We start from the raw sequence: 21660 nt of genomic DNA, 5'->3' as shown, positions 1-21660 counted from the left end.
TTCTCCTGGGGAACATAGAGGGTATAAGACATGTCTTTAATTTCAGAGAACTCAGAGTCTAACAAAGCAGGTAAGTAAATCACTGCTGACCCTGAGTGCCCGCTCCCATTTTAAACCGTCAATGGCCTGCCACCACCTAAGAGAAACTTCCAGCCATTAGCATGGGATTGTTTTCATCTGTAAAAATGGGGTAGAACTGTAATGGGGAGCTGCGATCTGAGCTCATTGATGTAAAGCTCCAATCACAGAATCTGGTGTAAGGTAGCTACTCAATTCACAGTTCATAGTAATAATTTTTAAATTGATTTTAGAGAGAGAAGGGAATGGAGGAAGAGACCGAGGGAGAGAGAGGGAGCAACAAATCCACTTATTTATGCATTCATTGGTTGATTCTTCTATATGCCCTGACTGGAGATCAAACCCCCAACAACCTTGGCTTATAGAGACTATGCTCTAACCCAAGCATATCAAACTCGCGGGCCGTGGGCCACATGTGGCCCACAACGAATATTTTTGTGGCCCAACCAATATAATGGTATGTAAGAAACGTTAAAATAAGAATTTCATAACTTAATTTTTACAATATCCTGTTATACATAATCTATAATAACAAACTACAACGTTCGCTAATGACTGACTACTATAATCGTGTTGCATTCATTTCCCTTATGGGCCTTATGTGTAGGCGCACCATTTCTCTCCACTAATACTAGCAGTGAATATTTTAGCAGCCGATTGCCATGTCATTAGTCTTGGACTGACTTGTTTAGTGTGCACAAAAGGAAATATTTCGCTTTCGGAGAACAAAAAAAAATAGGCTTATTTGCGTTACACTTATTAATTTGTGCAGTTATTCAATGTCTGGTAAGTTAATGTTCAAGAAAAAATATTACTTTTTATTGAAATGTTCTATTTTATGTTAACAATTACTTATTTCAGCCCTTTGTATTCAGTATGTCTCTATTGAAGTAAACCTACGTTTCTATGAAAATTGAAGCTTTTTTTTTTGTGGCCCACATAACCTTAAACCTTGTTTATTTGGCCCGTTTTAGCCTTTGAGTTTGACATACCTGGCCAGGGCCATATTAATTTTTATCATAAAATTAGCAAATTGACCTGCCTTTTCTCCCAATCACCCATTACTCCACCTCACAAAACTTCCACTTGTCCCAAACCGGTCCCCAGCATTCCTCAATCACATACTGCCCTCTCCCTTCTCACCATTGTTCACTCACCCTCTGGCCTGGGACACCTTGCTCCCATCTCTGGCCTTTGCGATCCTAACCACAGTTAAAGTCTAGCTCAAAATACCTCCTCCACGTGCTCGCCACTCCCTAACTAGACCAAACAGCTCACTCCTGTGTGTTCCCACCTTCCCTAGTTGAATTCAATCACGTTTCACCTTCCCTGAGTAAAAAATCATAAATTCAACTTGAAGGAAGCCACTAAGAATAAAGTCACGACTGGAAAACTGTATTATGAACTAAGTAACTGTCTAAGTGAACACTATGAAAATGACATGATAATAACAGCTAACACTTTTTTAAAAGCTTTACATGCCTTAACTCTTTTAGTTTTGACAACTCTGATAGAGGCTATTTTACTTTTCCCATTTCATGGGTGGATAAACTGAGACCCAAAGTGATTAGGTAACTTGCTCAACATTGCACAACTACTAAATGTCAGATACTATGAAGTGGCAGATTTGTATCCAAACACAGGAAGTCTGCCTCAAGAACCTATGCTCTTAAGCACGGCATTATATTGTTTCCCCAAAGCATTACAGAGAGATCTATTATGTACTACTAGAAAAATCAACGATGACTGTAAACAATTTTCTAAGGGCTGGATTTTGAAACTTTGAAAGTCATCAAGGTATTCTATTCTGGATGTATATCCTTAAAGTGTCACAAAGAGTTGTCTTCTCCTTTGCAGCCTTCCTAATTGAAGTTCCTATGCTTACTTCTGCTTGTGCTAACCCACGCTAGACAACCTTAGCTAGGCTACAGCCACAATCTCACTCCACAGACCCATACACCTGGTCTGCAGAGGGCAGCTGAAGATAAGCACCTACTACATCGAGAAGCACTTGAAGCTGTAATGAAAACTGCAATAGTCTATCGCCTTCTTCAGTTTTTGTCACTAGATATTTAGGATGCTTTCGCGTACTGGCTCTCACAAAAGAGCAATTCGACAGCCAGTACCTCTTGGTAAATGAACAGCAGTAAGCGGGAAAGTTTGCAGCCCCATAGATGGTGCAGCAGAGAATAACTAAAGGTGAACTGTGAGTCTGCACTCATTCACCTGAGCCATGGTAGATTTCTTGTCAGATCTTCTAAACCAGTGGTTCTCAACCTTGACTGCACATTAGAATCACCTGGGAATCTTTTTAAAATCCTGATTTCTGGGCCTCATCCTCCGGAAATTCTGTTCTTTGTATGAGGTGGTGGGCGACAACATTAGTAACAAAGAAACAATTTCCGGAGGATGAGGCCCAGAAAACAGGATTTTAAAAAGATTCCCAGGTGATTCTAATGTGCAGCCAAGGTTGAGAACCACTGTTCTAAATAGTCAAAGGGTCAGGCTTTCAAATGCATGCAATGCTCAGGACAGAAAAAAATAAGAAATTCCGCAAAGGTTCTTCACTGTGCAAAACAAAGATCAACTGTATGAAATGCTGAAAAGTGATGTGGTCTGTAATGTTTCCAAGACAGTATCAATCAATACATGTTGTTAATTTGTTAACCTAACAGTGGTTCAACTTTTTTCATAATTTTATAGGCAAGAAAACTAAAAACCGGGTAAAAATATCATGCAAAAAAAATTGGCAAATCTCAAATTGAAATTCTCTTCCAACTTACTGATTCTAACTAAAATATTAATGGGAAAATATATATAAGAATAAGAAAATATATAGTAGTAAATGATATTTAATGTCAAAATATTACCTAAAAAGATGTATAGCATGCCTCACACATTAATCACCACAAAATCCCATTCTGAATTCCTAGCTCACAAGTGCAAATGATGATTTTTTTTAGTAGCTTCTTATCATGTGATATTATAAAGCATCCTACTCCTCCCTTTCAAAAAAATCTTTTGATGATGCCAAATTAATTTTGGAGATGACTTTTCATTTTATTTAAGCCAAGATATTTTTTTTCTCCTTTGCTATTTTAACTAAATAGAATTCTTAGAAATGAAAAAAAAAAGTAACAAGTATATTCCTAGAGTAGAATAGCCTTTCATAATTGAAAAAGTTACATCAATCCTTTAATGTTATCCAGTCTTGGCTTTTTAATTTGCTTAAGAAAAAAAATATCACATATTCATGTCATGCTGCCAGCTCTGGATGTGTCATCTCTTCGGATTTCTGATTTGGCTGATAGAGTTTTTCATGACACAAAACAGTTTAAAAAGCAATTTCTAGTAACTTCACAAATGTGGCTAAGAAGCTGAAGACAGAATTTCCAAATACTAAAGAATCACTTTTGAAGTTTAGTTGAAATGGCCTGATGCTGAATCCAACTACTTTTATAAAAATTGCTTAATCAAAAAACATCTACTTTTTGTAATTTTTACAACATGGTAATTAGCACTGAGTTTATCTGAAAAAATTTTAAATCTTACCTGAAGAATTACTTGTATATTTCTGAATTAGTTCTTTCTTTTTTTCTCATCATCCATAAATATTTATTAAGATGTGTTAGGTGCAGAAACTGGCTTAATACTAGCAATACAGGGTTTAAATTAAAGCAATCACTATCTGCATGAACCAGCCAGAAAAATATCTACATAAACAAAAAATATCAATGCATAGTGCTAACACAGGGAGAAGGAACATTTTCATTAGACCTTAATGAATGAGAAAGTCGCCTTGTAGAGAGAGACAATTTCATGCAGAAGAATCAACATGAAGAAAGGCATGGTTATTAAAATATATAGTATGCTTAGAAAGGAAAAACGTGTTGTGTGGAGAGATGGGAAGGATGGGCAATGAGATTTAAATGGTAAGTCAGTGATGGCGAACCTATGACTCGCGTGTCAGAGGTGACACGCGAACTCATTTTTTTGGTTGATTTTTCTTTGTTAAATGGCATTAAAATATACAAAATAAATATAAAAATATGTCTTTGTTTTACTATGGTTGCAAATATCAAAAAAATTCTATATGTGACACGGCACCAGAGTTAAGTTAGGGTTTTTCAAAATGCTGACACGCCGAGCTCAAAAGGTTCGCCATCACTGTGGTAAGTTGATAATGAATTCCTCAGGGTCTTGAATGCCATGCAATGAAGGTCACATTTTACCTTCTAGGAAAGGGAAATTAACAAAATCCTTTTAATTTTTCCTTGCACTTCATCCTATTCATTCATTATTTATGGAAAATTACCAAAGGAGTATATTTTTTTTAAAAAAAGTACTAACCACTCTAATACTATGAACATCTTCATTTTTGCTTTACTTCTAGTCTTTGTTGACAGACATACATTTTCATTGTTACTTTGTATTCCATATATACAGGGTGTCACCCAAAAAAATGCATATAGACTTTAACAGCTGATAGCTGCTAAATGAAAATAAAATGTATTTTAATAAACACTGCCTTTATAATTATATTTAATGTATGTATACATTTTTGGGGGACCCCCTGTATATACAATTTTGAAGTATGAGTTTTATACTTAACAGTGTACTGGAAACACTTTTTCATACTTCCACATGCTATCAAGGTTTTTCAGGAATGGGAATAATTCAACCACCCCTTTCTTTAGGAAAATAATTCTCAACATAGTGGGATGAATGGAACATAGGAAGGACTTAAAGCAAGTGGCTTCTTTTGGAAGTGGCTGCAGTAGTCCAGGCACATGATTCTAATGGCCTGAAACAGAACAACGGCAAGGGGGCGGAAGAAGAGTGAGTAGAATATTTAACAGGTAAAACCACAGCATGTGGCCAAGGGATGAACTACACAGGAGGAGAAGTTGGTGTCCAGCACCAATGACTGGCTGATCTTGTCTCTCTAAACAAGGAACCGGGAAAGGGACAGTGTAGCCTCATGTTGGAGGCACCTATATGACATCCAATTGAAGGCATTTGGAGGAAGTTGGAAACCAATAATTTTAACTCAGAAGAGAAAGAGAGAGCCATGATCATCTGCAGAGCAGAGTTGACAATGATGTCATGGCATGATGATGCCTTAGGGGAGAGCGTGTTCGGGAGCAAACACTGGCGAGTTTCTTTCAGTTTTCACTCCAACAGTGTGCCAGAGTGGCAGTTTAATTCTAACTTATTTTGATGCACATCAAACACCTCCCTTCAAAGCTCTCAAACTGTCACCAAGGAAAGGTATCTTCCAAGTAAATCAACATCTGTTTTGATGATGCCTCTTATAAGACAATGCACAGCATTTCCTGAACCGGTGTGGTTTTACTCACAGTTATACCAAACCACAGGGCTCCTCTGAAGGACTGATACAATTAGCTCGTGATAGCATCAGCAAGAAGAGTGAGTTATGGCACATTTCACAGAAGGCGTATGCTGGGTATGCTCTACGGAACGCAGGCTCAGGTACGTGATGGGTATCTGACTCCCCTAAGCTGGAAAGCATTAAAGAGCTTTCTAATGATGGTCTTCAGGGAAGACACAGGCCTGGCTCTTTAATTACTTATATCTGCCTTGTGAAAGCAGCTCCCCGGGTTTAGGTGACCATTGGAAATCCTGCAGTGCTCAAGGGGGTGTCATGGTCAGCAGGACAAGTGACATAGTTTCTCACCAGACAAATGCTCTTTTAGAACCAATTCTTCTCTTTGCCAAGCGCAGATGGCTACTGCTAAGGAAATATCCCATGCGTGGATAAAGGCCTCCAAACAGCAATTCCAGCCAGCATCTGGTATTCTGCTAAAATCATGTGCTTTATCACTTCTTTAATTTTGTTCCTCGTTACTCCTCTACCTGGAAGCCTCCAACAAAGGCTCAAAGACACATACATCAACAACTGTATATCTTCCTTCCATAGCTGAAAGACTGTGCATCCGCCTCCTGCGTCACCAAAGCGGCCCTCTCCCCATCACCCAGCTGGAGGAAGCGGTGCAGAGGAAAATCTAGCCAGGTCTCCATAAAGCACATATTAAAAAGCCTCTTTTGCCTTTAACACTGCTTTGGGAACCTGCTGTTTTTCCTTCCCTTCGCTGAGAACATGAGAAAAAGCCGGTTCCAGATGCACTCGGTTACACCTTTCCGCTGCCTCCCATCGTCAAAACTCGGTGCAGACCCAGAAGAGGATGCTTTCCAGTCTGTGCATGAGTGCGCCTTTTAACACACTCAGTTCAGGATCCGCACGACCTCTCTGAGGAAAACTATGAAGTGGCCAGAAAAGTTGCAGAAAATGGTTGAATGCACTGGGTTGTGGTTACCTTAACAGCTAATAAATTTCCAGATTACCCCACTTGTTCCTTTATAGGCTGGCTGGGCTTCTGAGTTCTTCTGTTTGGTTTTCCACTTGAACTGTCATATCTACTACCAGGGCTGCAGCCACCAGCAAGGGCATTCAGAGCAAGGACACCCTGCAAATCTATTTAGCATCATCCAAGGCCAGGCTTGCCCTTGCTGGGGCCAAGAGACACCCCCGCAGTCTGCTAACATCGATTTGAATCCTGAATCGGCCGCTGCCACCGTGGGCGCTTTGATGTGTGTCCACTGCAGCTTAACTTTATCCCTTTCAGCAATGGGATTGCTCTCTGGCCACCAAAACTTACCAGTGGCAAGCCCTAACAGCTGAAAGAAATCTCATTCAAAATAACCTGCCAAGGGCAGCAAGTGTGGCTTTGGGAGCCAAGGATAAGGCTTCTGGGTACCACAGCACCATCACCCTCAGGTCTCTGCTACCCCCTCACTCCAGATGAACTCCCTGGATCTGCTTTTCCTGCTGTATCGCCGCAGGCAGGGTGTAACACTATTACTAAGGACAGCCAGGGTCAGAGGTTGAAGAGAAAGGGACATAAAAGAGCCGTGGACCTGGGGGGAACACTAGACATTTAGATAAACTGGGGGTTTTAAGGGTTCAGAGAATATGCTGACTCCACATCCTGAAAGGCGAGGCCATGAAAGAGTGAATGCAACCATCATGGTTTGATGATGCTCAGATCAACAAGCAAATATTTCCTGGGCAGCCACGATGAGCTGAGACCTGGGCCCAATGCTGCGGGTGAGAAGGCAAAGAAGAGGGTGAAGAAGCAGACTCAGTCGTTAGCAAACCTCAGTGTGCAGGAGAGATATCTGCGGTGAGTTTCTTGGGCTCAATATCTCCAGCAATTCTGACTCCTCAAGCTTGGTGCTGCTGAATCTGCAACTTTAATACACACAGCCAGGTGATTCTATCAGGAGGCCCTGGAGCTGGACTGCTTTGGAGAAACACTGGGCTATGATCTGACTCCTGCCCTCAAGCAGTCTGCAACCGGATGGAGTGATGGCAACCACCCCAAAGCAAGGCAGAGCCACACATTCTTTTATAATGCGAGCTCTAAATGTTCTAGGAGTTCACAAAGAAGGGTGGGCAGTGAAGCCGTGAGCATTCAGGAAAGACCTTGTGAATGAGAGTCGGGCTTAGTGGTCAGGCAGAACTTGGGAGAGGAAGGGACAGCCCCATGCAATCATCTTAACCAAACCTTCTGATTCAGCCTGCCACGGTGGCTACACTGCGGCCTAAATGAAGCTGGCCTGGGATAGAAGACACTGCTGAATAGGTAGAGAAGCTTCCAATGTTGATTGCAGGGAGGACAGTGTTACCAGGAGAATCATAAAACTGGCATTTCCAGGTGACACAGTTTGCATTTTTATTCTGTGGCATTCATGTGGTTTCCTGCACTTCATAATTTAACATATGTAAGAGAAAAAAAATGCCGTTATGAAACCCAAATAATGTACCGCTCTGAGGCAGACAGCCACTTGCTAACAAGTGACATCTGAGCCATCAATGTAAAACAAGGTTTGGGGCTCTATGGCTCAAGGTTTGGGGCTCTACGGGGTTCAAGGACTGGCAGGTGACCCATAACACGGCGAGAGCAAACAGAAGGAAACAGATCCCCAACCAAAAGGGACAATCATTCAACACAAGCCTATCTCATGTATTCAAATATTATATTCATTTAACACTGTGCTGCAAGGAATACATTATTAACCACAGACCGTGCAAGGCCTGCTTGACCAAAGGGCTGGCTCACAAGATCGGAGCCAAAGGCAGGGGGGCCCCGCCCCTGACCCTTTCCTCCATATGAGTTGATCTTAGAGCCCCTCTGCAGAGATGACCCACTAGCAGTGGTCGGCAAACTGCGGCTTGGCAAACCACGGCTCTCGAGCCACATGCGGCTCTTTGGCCCCTTCAGTGTGGCTCTTCCACAAAATACCGACTTCTGCGCATGGGCCAAGAAGTTTCAATCGCACAGTACGTGCACACCCGCATGTGGTATTTTGTGGAAGAGCCACACTGAAGGGGCCAAAGAGCCGCATGTGGCTCGCAAGCCGCGGTTTGCCGACCACGGCACTAGGGGTACACAGTAAATTCTGTTGAGCAAATATCAATCAAGCAGTATAATCATTTAACTAACTTCACTAGGGGGGACTGTTGAATTTTAAATTTGCATAAGACTGTGGTGATCCCGGAGGCATGTCCTCCTGTTTTTAAAGTGACTCACTCCAAGAGGATGAGTAAGTTGTCCGAGGTCACCAAAATTGGTGGGCAGAACTGGGCTTCCACCTAGGGACTCCGTTTCCAAAAAATACAATGAGCTAGGCTGACAAAGCTTTCTTGGAAGTCCACATTATTTTGGTATGTGGTTTAAAATTGTTTATTTATAGTTCGGAGTGTTTAAACTTCACTCCAAACCAAGACTGTCATTCAGGGTACCGTGTTTAGTTACAAGGTGCTCAATAAACATTTGTTGAACAGGACTTGGAAACTCCCAATGCTTCTCATCTTTGCCCATCCCAACACTTCATTACAGGGTCACAAACTTGCTATCAAATTGAATCTGAGGTCTCTTGTATGATGAATACCTTATGCCAGTGCTTCCCAACCTTTTTTGGCCATGCCCCACCTAAGCATCTCTAAAGACCTGATGCTCCCCCTGTGACATATAATTCTTATTATTCAAAAAGTGAACTCCTATTCACGTGGAGGACACCTAAAAGGCCATTAATTTGGTCTAAACAAGCTTCCAAAGAACATGGCATCCATGAAAGAGAAAAATAAAAGAACGAAAGGACAGTTGAAGTATTGAAGAAGAAATCACTAAGAAATTGTTTTAAAAAATGATATGAAAAAATAGCAAATAAAGTTTCAAAACATATAATAGAGAACTGAAATGCATAAATATGTCACTATATATATATATTTTTTTTATATTTATATACTGTATATGAGGCCCCTAGAACCATAAGAAATGCAAAAAATTCACTGTTAATAACTCATTCTCGAATTGCCCCCCTTAAAAATCAAATTACTCCCCCCCCCACCCCGTGAGGCATGTGCCCCACATTGGGAACCACTGCCTTATGCTCTCAGCTAAAATGAAGTATCTGGAAATGTAGTTTGGTGGGTGTGTGTGTGTGTGTGTGTTTAGTTGTTTGAAGTTCTCTCTCTCTCTCCCTCCCTCCCTCCCTCCCTCCCACCCTCCCTCCCTCCCTCCCTCTGGTCTTTTTCTAATGACAAATGCATTTTACTCAGATCCTATTATTCTGCACATGGGAGAAACAAACACAACTAAGTAAATTTCATCGCTTTCCTTCAATAGAACAAAGCTTTCACAAACATCCTGTGGCTTGGGCTGTAGAGAAATAGCCATGCACTTGAATAAGATGTCCTGGGACACCAAATAAATGGTGACTGATGAAATTTAAGGCCAAGTCTTTCGGATGACTTACCCAAAACCACTTGTGTTTCAAGACCATTCGTGCAGGCTGAAGTCCACACTTTCTCTCTTGCTCATGGTCCGTAGCAGCACTAATTCGGAGGTCTCAAAATAAACTCTCTCATTTTGCTCCAATATGCTGCAGTAAGACAAAACAAAACACCGACTCAGAATGAGAATGCCACTTGAAGCAGTCAGTTGACATTCAGGGGGAAATCCCTGGCTTTTGTCATATGTATATTTTATAACCTCAAACAAGCATATTAATTACCAGAATGAAGCTATCGCGCAACTGATCTACATATGGTACCTAAAATACTGGATGGGGGGGCGGGGTGCAGAAAAGAAGAAACAAAGCAGACTCCCACTCTCTGGGTAGGTACTGAAAATTATAATATACACCAGTGGGAATGTGTCTGCAAATTTCAAGTTTACTAATTGAAATAAGTGAACAAAGAAGGATTCCTTATGTTTAAATAATTAAAGATACTGAAATGCAGTTTCTCAAGAGTAGAAAGTGGAGAGAGTTTTGTTTCAAATTAAAATCCACCTGATTCTGCCCATTAGACTCAGACTGAGTGAACTACTATGAATATTTGTAAATAAAGGGCTAATGGGATTGAACAAAACAAATAAAGTATAAGAGAGAAGAAATGTTCCATTGCAAACAAGAAATTAGTGTTTTCGTTCTGACTCCTGATAAATCTTGATAAAGACCTTCTCCACCCAAGTTGGAAAGCAGCATTTACTTCACACACTGAATATGAAATGAACGGTTAAAATATGCATGCCTCTTCACCCCACTCAGAGCAGCTGGCAAAGCCTACGCCTTCGAACTGTGTGTGACAAGGTCGCTCTGAAAAGTTCGCTTCTGCCTGAGAGTTTTAAAAACGCTCACTTGTCACAGGGCATTGTTCTAGCTCCAGATGCTTAGTCAAATCCGCCCCACTGTTTGTTTTTTGACAATGCCCATTTGAGCTCTTGGAAAAGGTCTTCAAAAGATGTTTGCATCCTTTTTCAGCCTTTGGTGAGCTCTTCCTCAGCTATTCTGAAAGTCCATTGGCTGTCCCCCAGTTCTCTAACTACCTGATTGCTTCCTACCATAAGTCTACACTCTATGCATTTCCAGAGGTCCCTAGGCAATCACCAAGACCTCACCATCAAACAACCTAGCTGTAGAGCTGGTATACTTTTATGCCTCTCTAGGCTGCTGTATGCAAAATCAGTTCCTTGAAAGACTGCTGAAGCTACTGCTTTACAGAATACGCGACATGTTTGAAAAGGACTTTGGGGGGTTGTATATAACTGTGGTTAAGTTCATGGAGACACTTAAAACTTTGGAGGAGGAGGAGAAAGCTGCTCTTGGTTAATGTTTAAACAAGTGAGTGGAGAATAAGACCATTATATTTTCAGTCTAGCTGGAGGAGTGACTGCCTGACAAGGACAGTCTTTTTTTTCTTGTCTCGATTCTATCAATTCTCACTGAATGTGGGGTTGTAACGATTGTATTCCTTTTCTGAGCACTTTTCATGAAATGTAATCAGCTACCACTCAAAAGTGTAAAAGTAACATATTGATACGAATCAACATAAGCCAGGAAGTTCAAAGCATGAAAAACTGTCTTTAGTTACAGTTTTGGTAAAAACAGAATTTGGAGAGAAGAGGAGGATTTAAAGCAAGCCCACTGCCAGTTACTGGCTGGTATCAATCTTGTCTTACTAAAAATAAATTGTTGCCTTTCTCTTATATGTTACCAGGTCTGTATCTTGGTATTCTAAGGATGGGTCTTTGTCATCTAGTTCAAAATTCTTCTGCAAATAAAGCTGCTGGCCCAGAGAGGTTGATGGACCTCTTAAAGTCACACAGCAAGTTAATTTGTGCCTTGACTAGCCTCTGGGTTTAATCGGTCATGCCCATTGATTCTTACTGGACATAATGTTGTTGAACAGAATGGAATGTGGTGTTGGTTTGAAAAGTTTACCAGAAGCACAACACTTTTTCATGGTATCGAAAACACTCTCTCTCTCTCTCTCTTTTTCTGTTTTGTTTTTGCCCTGAAGAAAGAAATTCATTTTGGGATTATATTCTTGTCACCAAGTAGAGCAAAATCTAACTTGGAGAAGCAGAACAGCTCCATTATTAGCTCAGGGCCCTCCACTGGCTGCCAAAGTCTGATGCCCAGAGGCTTATACTATTTGTAGAGGAGAAAGGGGAAAAAAAGGACCGTCTCAATGACAAGATTTTCCATTCTTATCCCTGTCGAGGTGAAGGAGTTGGAAGTGATTTATTTTGTGATTTATAGCTGACCCTCAATTACACATCGTCCCACAAGAATGAGACGATTTTTATCCAAAGAAAACCACTAAAAACTCTGCACACCTCATTTTAAGCAGAGGTTCAATACACTTCCCTTCTTCAGCAAACTTTTCAGTAGTCTGCTAATCACCAACCAAACAAACTGCTTGCCTTTCCTCTCCTTTGCCCTGCCATTCCTGTTTGCCAGGTGAAGTTATAAATAGAGATAAGACCAAACGTCTAGAAAGGAGAAAAGAAATGTAATCGGGGGCCTGAGCATCACAGATACGCCTGAACACTGAGAGTCGCTGTATAAACAAGCTTTCGCTGCAGAAAGTGCTCCCTTCACTAGTTTATCCAAACAATGGTCCATGTGCATCTTCTTCCTACTTCTTAACCTACCACAGAGCTCTACAATTCTTCTATTTTTGATTTCCCAAATATACCACAATCTATACTCAGCTGTCAAAAAAGTTGGAAAGGAGGCTGGCCGGCATGGCTCAGTGGTTGAGCGTCGACCTATGAACCAGGAGGTCACAGTTCGATTCTGGGTCAAGGGCACATGCCTGGGTTGTGGGCTCGATCCCCAGCGTGGGGCGTGCAGGAGACAGCCAATCAATGATTCTCTCTCATCATTGTGTTTCTATTGCTCTCTCCCACTCCCTTCCTCTCTGAAATCAATAAAAAATATATTTTTAAAAAAAGATGGGAAGGTGGTCTCTTGCTGTGTGAAGAGTAAACGCCTGGTTCTTTAATTTCAGGCTGGTTAACCTGGCTAATTTAGCTCTGAGAGAATCTCCAGTGCAGTCTGCAAATGCTCCAATAGGTATTCCTACAAGACTGAGTGTCCTTTGGCACATGTAAAGAGTTCTCCCTAAAATTACTCAGTGGTTTTTAAAAAACAAGATATTGAAGAAGACAGCCACAGAAATTTCTCCTTGAATTTTTTAAGTGATAAGGGGAAATTTTATAAGCATTTCTGTGATAATTTTCTGAACAGTTATAAGCAGAAGCAGCAGCAAAGTTGCAATAGAAAGTCACTAAGGATTTAAACAATATTAAGTTTTTAAGGAGGAACTGGCAAGGCCAAAACATAAAAAAAAGCTCTTGAACTATACACCGTACGATGGCTATTGTCCCTTTAATTCTTATAACAAATCAAGACTTTCCCACTCTTTGCCTGACAGACACATGTAGCACAGAAAGCGAAAGAAATGATCTCCTCACTTCTACCTCGAGACAGATTTAGAATGGCATAGTTGTCAGAAAGGAACTTGCTGGTTGTTTTATCACCCTGTTTTGTAGGCGGGGAAAGCCCAGCATGTAGCAGTCAGGAGCATGCTCTTCATTCTGTGGAATACCACTGCTTTTACTGTTAGCATTGTGCCCACAACCAATGGAAACCAAAGGACTGGAAAGATAATATCATTAAAATACAACAAAATCCACTGCCATTTGTAAATCCTTCTGTTACAAAAAGCGACTGTGTTTTATAAAACCATGAGATGCATCATGAACGGTATTTTTTTGCCATTTAAAAATACCAAACAGTAGTAATAGCTCCACCGCTAGGCTGCCAGGACTTAACCTGCAATTTGGGCAATCAGTGTGGGACGGGATCACTTTGTTTTATGACACAGGAGCAGATGCTACTAATTAACACACAGAAATATCCAAAACAGGGTTTTTAAAACATATGAGTTTGGAAACATAAGTAGAAACAGCTTTGAAGACTATAAGCAAAATAGTATAATAGGATGAAATATGAGTGGTTTCTTTTTAAAAAGAGAGTTAGGTTAGCTGGTAAACTTTTGTGGGCCATCCTCTTAATAAAGCATGGATTTGAAGAAAAGTACCTGTGAAATCTTGCTTTTTATTTTTGAAAAACAGGGAGAGAGTAACATATATCATATATTAGCCAGTGTGTTCCATGGGATGCTGTAGTCCACTGTGGAGCATTAAATTATGCCAAAGATAAAAAGAGGATTTAAAAGGTTGAAATAAATTTGGGAAACACTTTTGAGGGCTGTTGATGTATGTATTGCAAATCTCTAAGAGGGAAGAGAGTATGCATTTTGGCCCATTTATATTTATAATAATTTATTTAGTATACATAATAATTATGTCCACTGCATGTTACAAAAAATGGCATATCTTTATGGAAAAATGACAACATTCTTCAAACAGAAAAGTTAGTGAGAAGAATGATACTAATTTACATTTCTGCAAATGTCTTTCATGTCTGGCTTAACAGAAAACAATATAATTCTCAAATGTGTCTCTAAATTCAATTTGCTACGATATGTTATTTGAAGTACAGGGAAAAAATGGGGCCTTCATTTCGAGCTAATTGTGGAAATTATTTCATATTATACCAATACTTGACAAGTGGTAGTTTCTTAAAGGATAGGGCAATTTGGAATCTCAAACATATCAATGGACTCTTTATAATCTTTTATATTAAAATTCATTGGTTTATCTTGCACTTAGGACAGACTTTTTACCATGCAGGATTTTGTCACAGCAGGCACGGATCACCTGGAAAATTAGACCAGTTCACTGAGGTATGCAGATCTTCCAAATGGACACATTTCATTCACATCAACACACATCATTTTGCCTCTGAAAAACTCCACTATCCACTTGTGAGAGAATGGGAATGCAATAGGTGAGTAATGTTTGAGTACTGTTATAAAAATAGTTTTCACCTTGCAGAGCACCTCTCACCTGTCCCAAGCGTCTTCCGGGTTCTTAGAGTGAGAACTGCTGACTGAGCAGACCTTCTAAGTTCCACAGACCCCTCCCACAGAACTGGACTGCCTTCCTGCCCTTGGCTTATACAAGTCTAGCCAGGCGTCGCTCTCTAGCGGACCTTCGGGTCCAACCCAACAAGGGCTGTTTACCTAGGCCAGCCATGGCCCTGACATAAACCACGAGGGGACAGTAGGACAGGGTTAGCTATGAAGAAAACATCTGTTTACTTGGATTCTACCAGGTAAGAATCTGTGAAAGGTGTAGGTTTTAGACTTCTTTAGTAAATACTTTCTTCTAACCTAGGCTTTAAATAATCTAGTCAGGATTTGTTTTAAATGAAGACAGTGAACTTTGTAAGCACCCTGACGGACATTCAAAAAGACCTGTTTCATGAAATCAGTTAATGAAGTAACTATGCAGTTATAACCCACTAATTTTTTAAGAAATAAAAGGAACTACTAAACAACACTAGTTAACTTTGGGTATTAATGTACACATGCAATAATAATAATAACAACAACAACAGTAATAGCTAATATTTGAGTGTTAATCCTTCAAATTACATTATCTCCTTTAGCCTTACAATCATCCCAGGTGGTGGATACTTTCATTATACTATTTTTAATAAATGAAGAAATGGAGGTGTATGTAACTAAATAACATACTCAAGTGGCTAAATAACTGACAGATTCAATACTCCAACTTCAATTTTCTGACACCAAAGATTCTCTCTTAACAACTCACTATGTTGCCTTATTTTCAACTAACTGTTTTGAACTTCACTGATCTAATTCTTCCTCTGACGTTTACAGCAGTCCCCCTTATCCGCATTCCAAGATCCCTTGTGGATGCCTAAAACCGCAGATAGTACCAAACCCTACATACACCATGTTTTTTCCTATACACACATATCTATGATAATTTACTTTATAAATTAGTCACTGTAAGAGATTAAACATAACCAATAACAACATAGAACAATTATAACACTATACTGCAATAAAGGTTGTATGACCCTGGCCGGTGTGGCTGAGTTGATTGGAGCATCATCCTGAACACTGAAAGGTTGTGGGTTTGATCACTGATCAGGGCACATACATACCCAAGTTGCAGGCTCTATCCCTGGTTGGGGATAGGGAGAGTAATGGGAGGCAACTAAACAATGTTTCCCTCTCGCATAGATGTTTCTCTCTCCCTCTCCCTTTCACTCTCTCTAGAATCAATGGGGGGGGGGGAGTCATATGACTATGGCCTCTTTATCTCTCAAAATACCTTATTGTACTGTACTCACCCTTCTTGTGATGATGTGAGATGATTAAATGTCAAACCTACTCCTGAATCTGTGTAATCATCCCTCACCTGCAGTACTTGGCTTGGTGTCACTCACTGTGGGAATCCCTCGCTGAAGTCTTCCACCCACAAATTTAATGCCTTTTCCATCTTAACTAAGCACTAATCATACACGGTGGCTGTAAGTATTGCAGTGTGAGGTGACAGCAAAACTAGCAGGAATATCTTGTTCCTTCTTCACAATTTCACAGATAGAGATCTTAGCAATCTTTACATTCTTTTTTCTTTCCTTAATAAGTTGAGAATTTTCACCTGTTCGCATAAAATAATCTTCATTAATCTTGCACTTTGGGGCCATTATGAAATAAAATAAGGCTTCCTTGAACACAAGCACTGGGTTACCTGGATAGTGGATCTGATAACCTAATCAGCTGAGTGACTAATTTGGGGGGGGGGGTGCGAGGAGTGGTGTTATAGATCGGAGAGACACTGGACAAAGGGGTGATTCACATCCAGGGCAGGATAGAGAAAGACAAGGAGGGATTTCACCATCCTACTCAGAATGGCATGCACTTTAAAATTTATACATTGATTATTTCTGAAATTTTCAATTTGATATTTTCTGACCACAGTTGACCCACAGAAATCAAAACTGTGAATAAGGGGGAATGACTGCATTTCAAAGTAATGAGCTGCTTAGTGATTCCTTCCCCAAAGCAGACAGAAAAAAAGAAATCTCTCTCAAAAGCTACCTATGCTGGGTGCTGTGAAGTCCAATCTTTTGATTCTTAAAAGGCCAGAAGGCAGGAGCACTGGTAATCACGTTCTGTAAACAAAACCCACGATACACCCAGCCTGTATGTCCTTTCTTTTCTCCGGAAGCACATCAATGCAACAAGGGCAATGGGAAGGCTGTCATCTGTGAGGCAGCGAAGGCAAGGAGGTCGTATTAATTAGCCTTTCCAGGTGCTTTCTAAACCCTGAGCTCCCGCAGGTCAGCTTGTTCACGCTGCACCTGTCCCCTTGCCCCTTATTTCTCCCATCTGGATGCCTTTCCTTCTGCTAACCCTGAATCATTCAACATATGCTGAATACCTTTCTAGATTTGTCATAATCATTTTCCAACACCCAGCTCAAGACATTTGTTGTTCCAGAACCACTCCAGCTCTCCCTGTCCCCAAAGAACCTCTGGGAGGGACTCCCGTCAGTGTGGGCTTACATTGCACTCCGCAACTCTGGGTAATATTGCTTCATTTCTGTGTCTCATCTTTCACAACTGTTAGTAGATGGCGCGTAGTCTCAAGACCTGGAGAATCTCTCACAGCACTTCCCACGGTGCTGAATACAAAATAGCATGCTTGTTCCTATTTTTCTCCAATTAGGCAGAGACTAAGGGACACAGGCATGTATTTTTATGTTGATTGATTTTTACACATTTTCCCTTCAGTCCTAAATGAAACAAAATTAGCAGTGTAATTCAACCAGAAATAGTAGATATTTTTTAAGAGAGAGTAGTCTATACTGCAATCAGTGGTGTTCACTGGGAAGGAAGCTCCATGCCATTTACGTGACATTCTCAGAGTAGAAAGAATGAGGTCCATCCTAATGTGAACTAATTTTAGAAGAACTGCTGACAAAAAAAATAAAAGTAAAAAGATGCATCTGGGTACACCCAGAAATCCACTCATCACACTCAGCTGTGTTTAATGACATCCATTACCTGCAGGCCCATGTCCCATTGACGTGGTCTGTACATCTCCGTTTTCAACATGAATGCCACAGCTGGCTCAGAGCTTTTGAAAGAATATAAAAAAGTCTGTGGACCACAGACTACAGGAGAATCCAGCTCATTCCATTAGCGTCATAATTACTCTGAAAAATTATGCTACGTACTTCGTATAAAATGATACAATCTAATATCAAGTGATAACCACACAACCCTTCTATCCTTTGTCAAACTCATGATGAGGCATTTCAGTCGCCTAGAAAACTCCCGTTTCCCTCAGACAAACCAAATAAATTGGAGGCTGTGTATTTGCAAGAGACGTGGTTAGGAGCGACCCTGTTTTTTCACCATGTCAAACTTCTGTGCAGAGGTTAAGAAAGGAAAGCCGCTGTAATGGCTCACATCTAATCGCTGTGAGACTCTAACTTAAGTGCTGGATTCCCACATGTAAGCCCCATCATTGGATTTGCAGAACCATGCAAATCGGGCCTTCCTCTGAAATGCAACAGCCTGATCTCAGCCTTCTTTGCATAGATCATTCTTGGTGGAAATTTTCAACACCACAAAGGTGGGGAAAAGGGTGTGTCGCACATTGACTTCTTAGTCATATTTCCTGATGCTGCCATTTTTGTATATTTAAAATATTTACTTATGGCAACATTGGAGTAATTATAGTTTACAAAGCACTGTTCTCTTTTTCTGTCTTGGTAGACCCCTCAGCATGCTGCACCACAAAAGGAAGCTCTCTGAGTCACTGGCGTGACTTAGGGAGAGGCTGGTGCTCTTGTTTGGCGGACACCAGCGTCCCATTGCTCTTAAAATCTGAGGTGAGCAATCCTAGGCTGGCAACGTTTTCAAAACAGCCTTTCATATGATACAGTAGGACCACGCTAAACTAACACTTCCCTTATGCCTCCATCCACTTTCACATCTGTGTTGCCCACACCCACCTGTTCTCAGTTTTGAGCACCTGACCCCCCTCAGTTTTGAGCACCAGACAGACCACTCAACTGAAGCTGAAGGCGCCACGAGTTAAGACCCCCAACTGAGGAAGGGTAACATAATGGATCAAAAAAAAGCAGTGGAGCAATGCTGGGTGATAAGAGGCTCTGGGATCCCATTACTCTTATGTGTCCACTAAGCCTGTTCTTGGTACCCTGGCATCACTGAATTGCCCAAACTGGAAACACCAAAATCAATACCTCTGCATTCCCCTTTACTCCACAAGTCACCTGGCTGCAAATCCTATCAATTCTACTTCCTGGTTATTCTTCTTGAATCCTAACCTGTGCGCCCTCTGGCATCACTGCCTCTACTCTCACCCACTCCTCCTGCCTTCCCACCTAGATTTCTGACTGCTCTCATGGTCCTCTAATCAACTCACCAGACCCACAGACGTGATGACTACACTGAAAACCATACACAACTCCAGTTCACTCTTCCAACGATCGCAGAAGAGGAAGGGGGAGTGGGAAACATCAGTAAATTACACGTTGAGATCCACTAGCCTTCCCCTTTTGTTGTGATCGGGCAGGAACGAAGAGAGCTGGAGAAAACAGATGTGGAGGGTATGCAAAGGGCCAAGGACCAACATTTCATTCACAGATTTCTCTCTGAGCTTACTTGGCTCATCTGTATTTTGGGTCAGTTTTTTAAAAAACTCAATCTGACTTTTAATCATTAAAAATAATCCTAGAAGCATGCCCTGTTATGCATTGCCAAGTTGCATTGATGCATTTCATTACTGCTTGAAAGGCCACATATTAAAAACACTACTCGAAGTCAAGCTGAAGAAATAAAGTGATTTGGGATATTTTTTAAAGCAGTTACTAAAACAGAAACAAATGTTATTTTTAATCTCTGGCTCACTGTAAACTGACAAGATATGAATATGAATTTTACCAAGTAATGTATAATAACTGCTTCTGCTCACCACAACCACATACCAGCAACTCAGTGTTATATTTCATTTGGACGTTATATGTGGAACATGTCATCTAGATAACACACCACCCCATTCAAGTAGATTGACTCAAGCTAGTTTTCAGAAAAAACTTAGTAAATAATCTTTTTTGTTGTTGTTGTTAATTCTCACCCGAGGATATTTTTCCATTTTTTGTTTGCTGTTGTTTTTTTGTTTGTTTGTTTGTTTTGAGAGAGTGGAAGGAAGAGGGAGAGACAGAGAGAAACATTGATATGAGAGAGGCACATCGTTTGGTTGCCTTCTGCATACACTGGACCAGGATTAGGGAGCCTGAAACCAAGGTACATGCCCTTAGACCGGAATTGAACCTGGGACCCTTCAGTCCGCAGGCGGACACTCTATCCACTGAGCTAAATTGGCTAGGGCAGTAAATAACTTTTCTTAAATTTGATTTTATAAGTCATTGTAAAGTTATAAATTCCTAAACAAGTGAGGAATAATATCTGAAAAACAGTAACCTGATAACCTAATTGTCTAACTGTTAGTGAAATCACCACCACATTTATTGAATATGTACTTTGGAAAGGAATTCTGCCTGGCTTTTGTCTGGAGTAAAAAGAATCTGATATAGATCATGCCTCGGGAAGGTAATTCTCCATCTGGGAAGAGAGCATGTACGCAAATGACACAAGTTCTTTGCCATAGGTAAGAAAATAAGAAAAGAGCTCTGGAATGTCAGGAGAGGAAGCTGTTTCATGCAGGAGAGGGTCTTGGGAGGAGTGCACAGAGAAGGTAGGTCTTAAGGACTAGATGGTGGGAATTCTGAACTCTATTCCTAAAATGAAAGTGCCAGGAAAAGCTCAAACTAATCCATTTGTCTCTAGAGTTAGCATTTGTTAACTACTCTGTGTTAAGGAATTCATCAATGTTATCTCTAAGTGTTCCCAACAAACATTTAATGATAGCCTGGTTATAGCTGATTTTAAAAAGACTCAGAGAGTCACTGACATTTCTATTTGCTGAACATTAGTAAGTCAAAACTGCATCTATATCAACACAACAATTAATCACATAGAGATGACAGTCTTAACAAGAACAATCAATGGTCAAAGTCATTACAAATTTTGAAAGAGTATGGCTTAATATAACAAGGATTAGGATATGCCAAAAACAAACCCCTTTCCCACCAAATTTAACTGAAATGACAAGATTGTCAAAAATGTAATATACTTATTTATTCTGTCCTCTAACACCAGTGTTATGCAACGATTTCATTTTACACGGATATATATATATATCTATATATATATATATATATATATATATATATATATATTCAAAAGTTGTTTTATTTCTCAAAGTGTGATCCAAGAACCTTTTATGTTAAATACATCACAGGAGATTGCTCATCAAAAATGAAACCCCAGGGCCCCACCCTACTTAGGCTCTTAGGGCTCAGGAATCTGAATTTTCAACAAGCTTCCCCCTCCCCCCCCCAAGTGAATACTAGTTGAACGTTCAAGTTTTTGAGCCCCGCCGAAACCGGTTTGGCTCAGTGGATAGAGCGTCGGCCTGCGGACTGAAAGGTCCCGGGTTCGATTCCGGTCAAGGGCATGTACCTGGGTTGCGGGCACATCCCCAGTAGGAGATGTGCAGGAGGCAGCTGGTCGATGTTTCTCTCTCATCGATGTTTCTAACTCTCTATCTCTCTCCCTTCCTCTCTGTAAAAAATCAATAAAATATATTTAAAAAAAAAGTTTTTG

At 40.5% G+C, this 21660-nt stretch overlaps 1 protein-coding gene across 5 annotated transcripts in view; it reads right to left on the bottom strand.

The window, feature by feature from the left end:
- ATXN1 (ataxin 1) overlaps nt 1-21660 on the bottom strand; it is a 403499-nt gene that overhangs the window by 293172 nt on the left and 88667 nt on the right. For all 5 annotated transcript variants that reach the window (XM_023756489.1, XM_006091750.3, XM_014458392.2 and 2 more), the window contains exon 3: nt 9922-10047. The gene's annotated coding sequence lies outside the window, so the exon portion shown is untranslated. The remainder of the gene's footprint in view (nt 1-9921; nt 10048-21660) is intronic.

Source organism: Myotis lucifugus, unplaced genomic scaffold (assembly GCF_000147115.1).
Source record: "Myotis lucifugus unplaced genomic scaffold, Myoluc2.0 scaffold_95, whole genome shotgun sequence".
NCBI classification, from domain to species: Eukaryota; Metazoa; Chordata; class Mammalia; order Chiroptera; family Vespertilionidae; genus Myotis; species Myotis lucifugus.
Note: the sequence above shows the minus strand (reverse complement) of the source record. Positions and strands in the feature narration are given on the sequence as shown.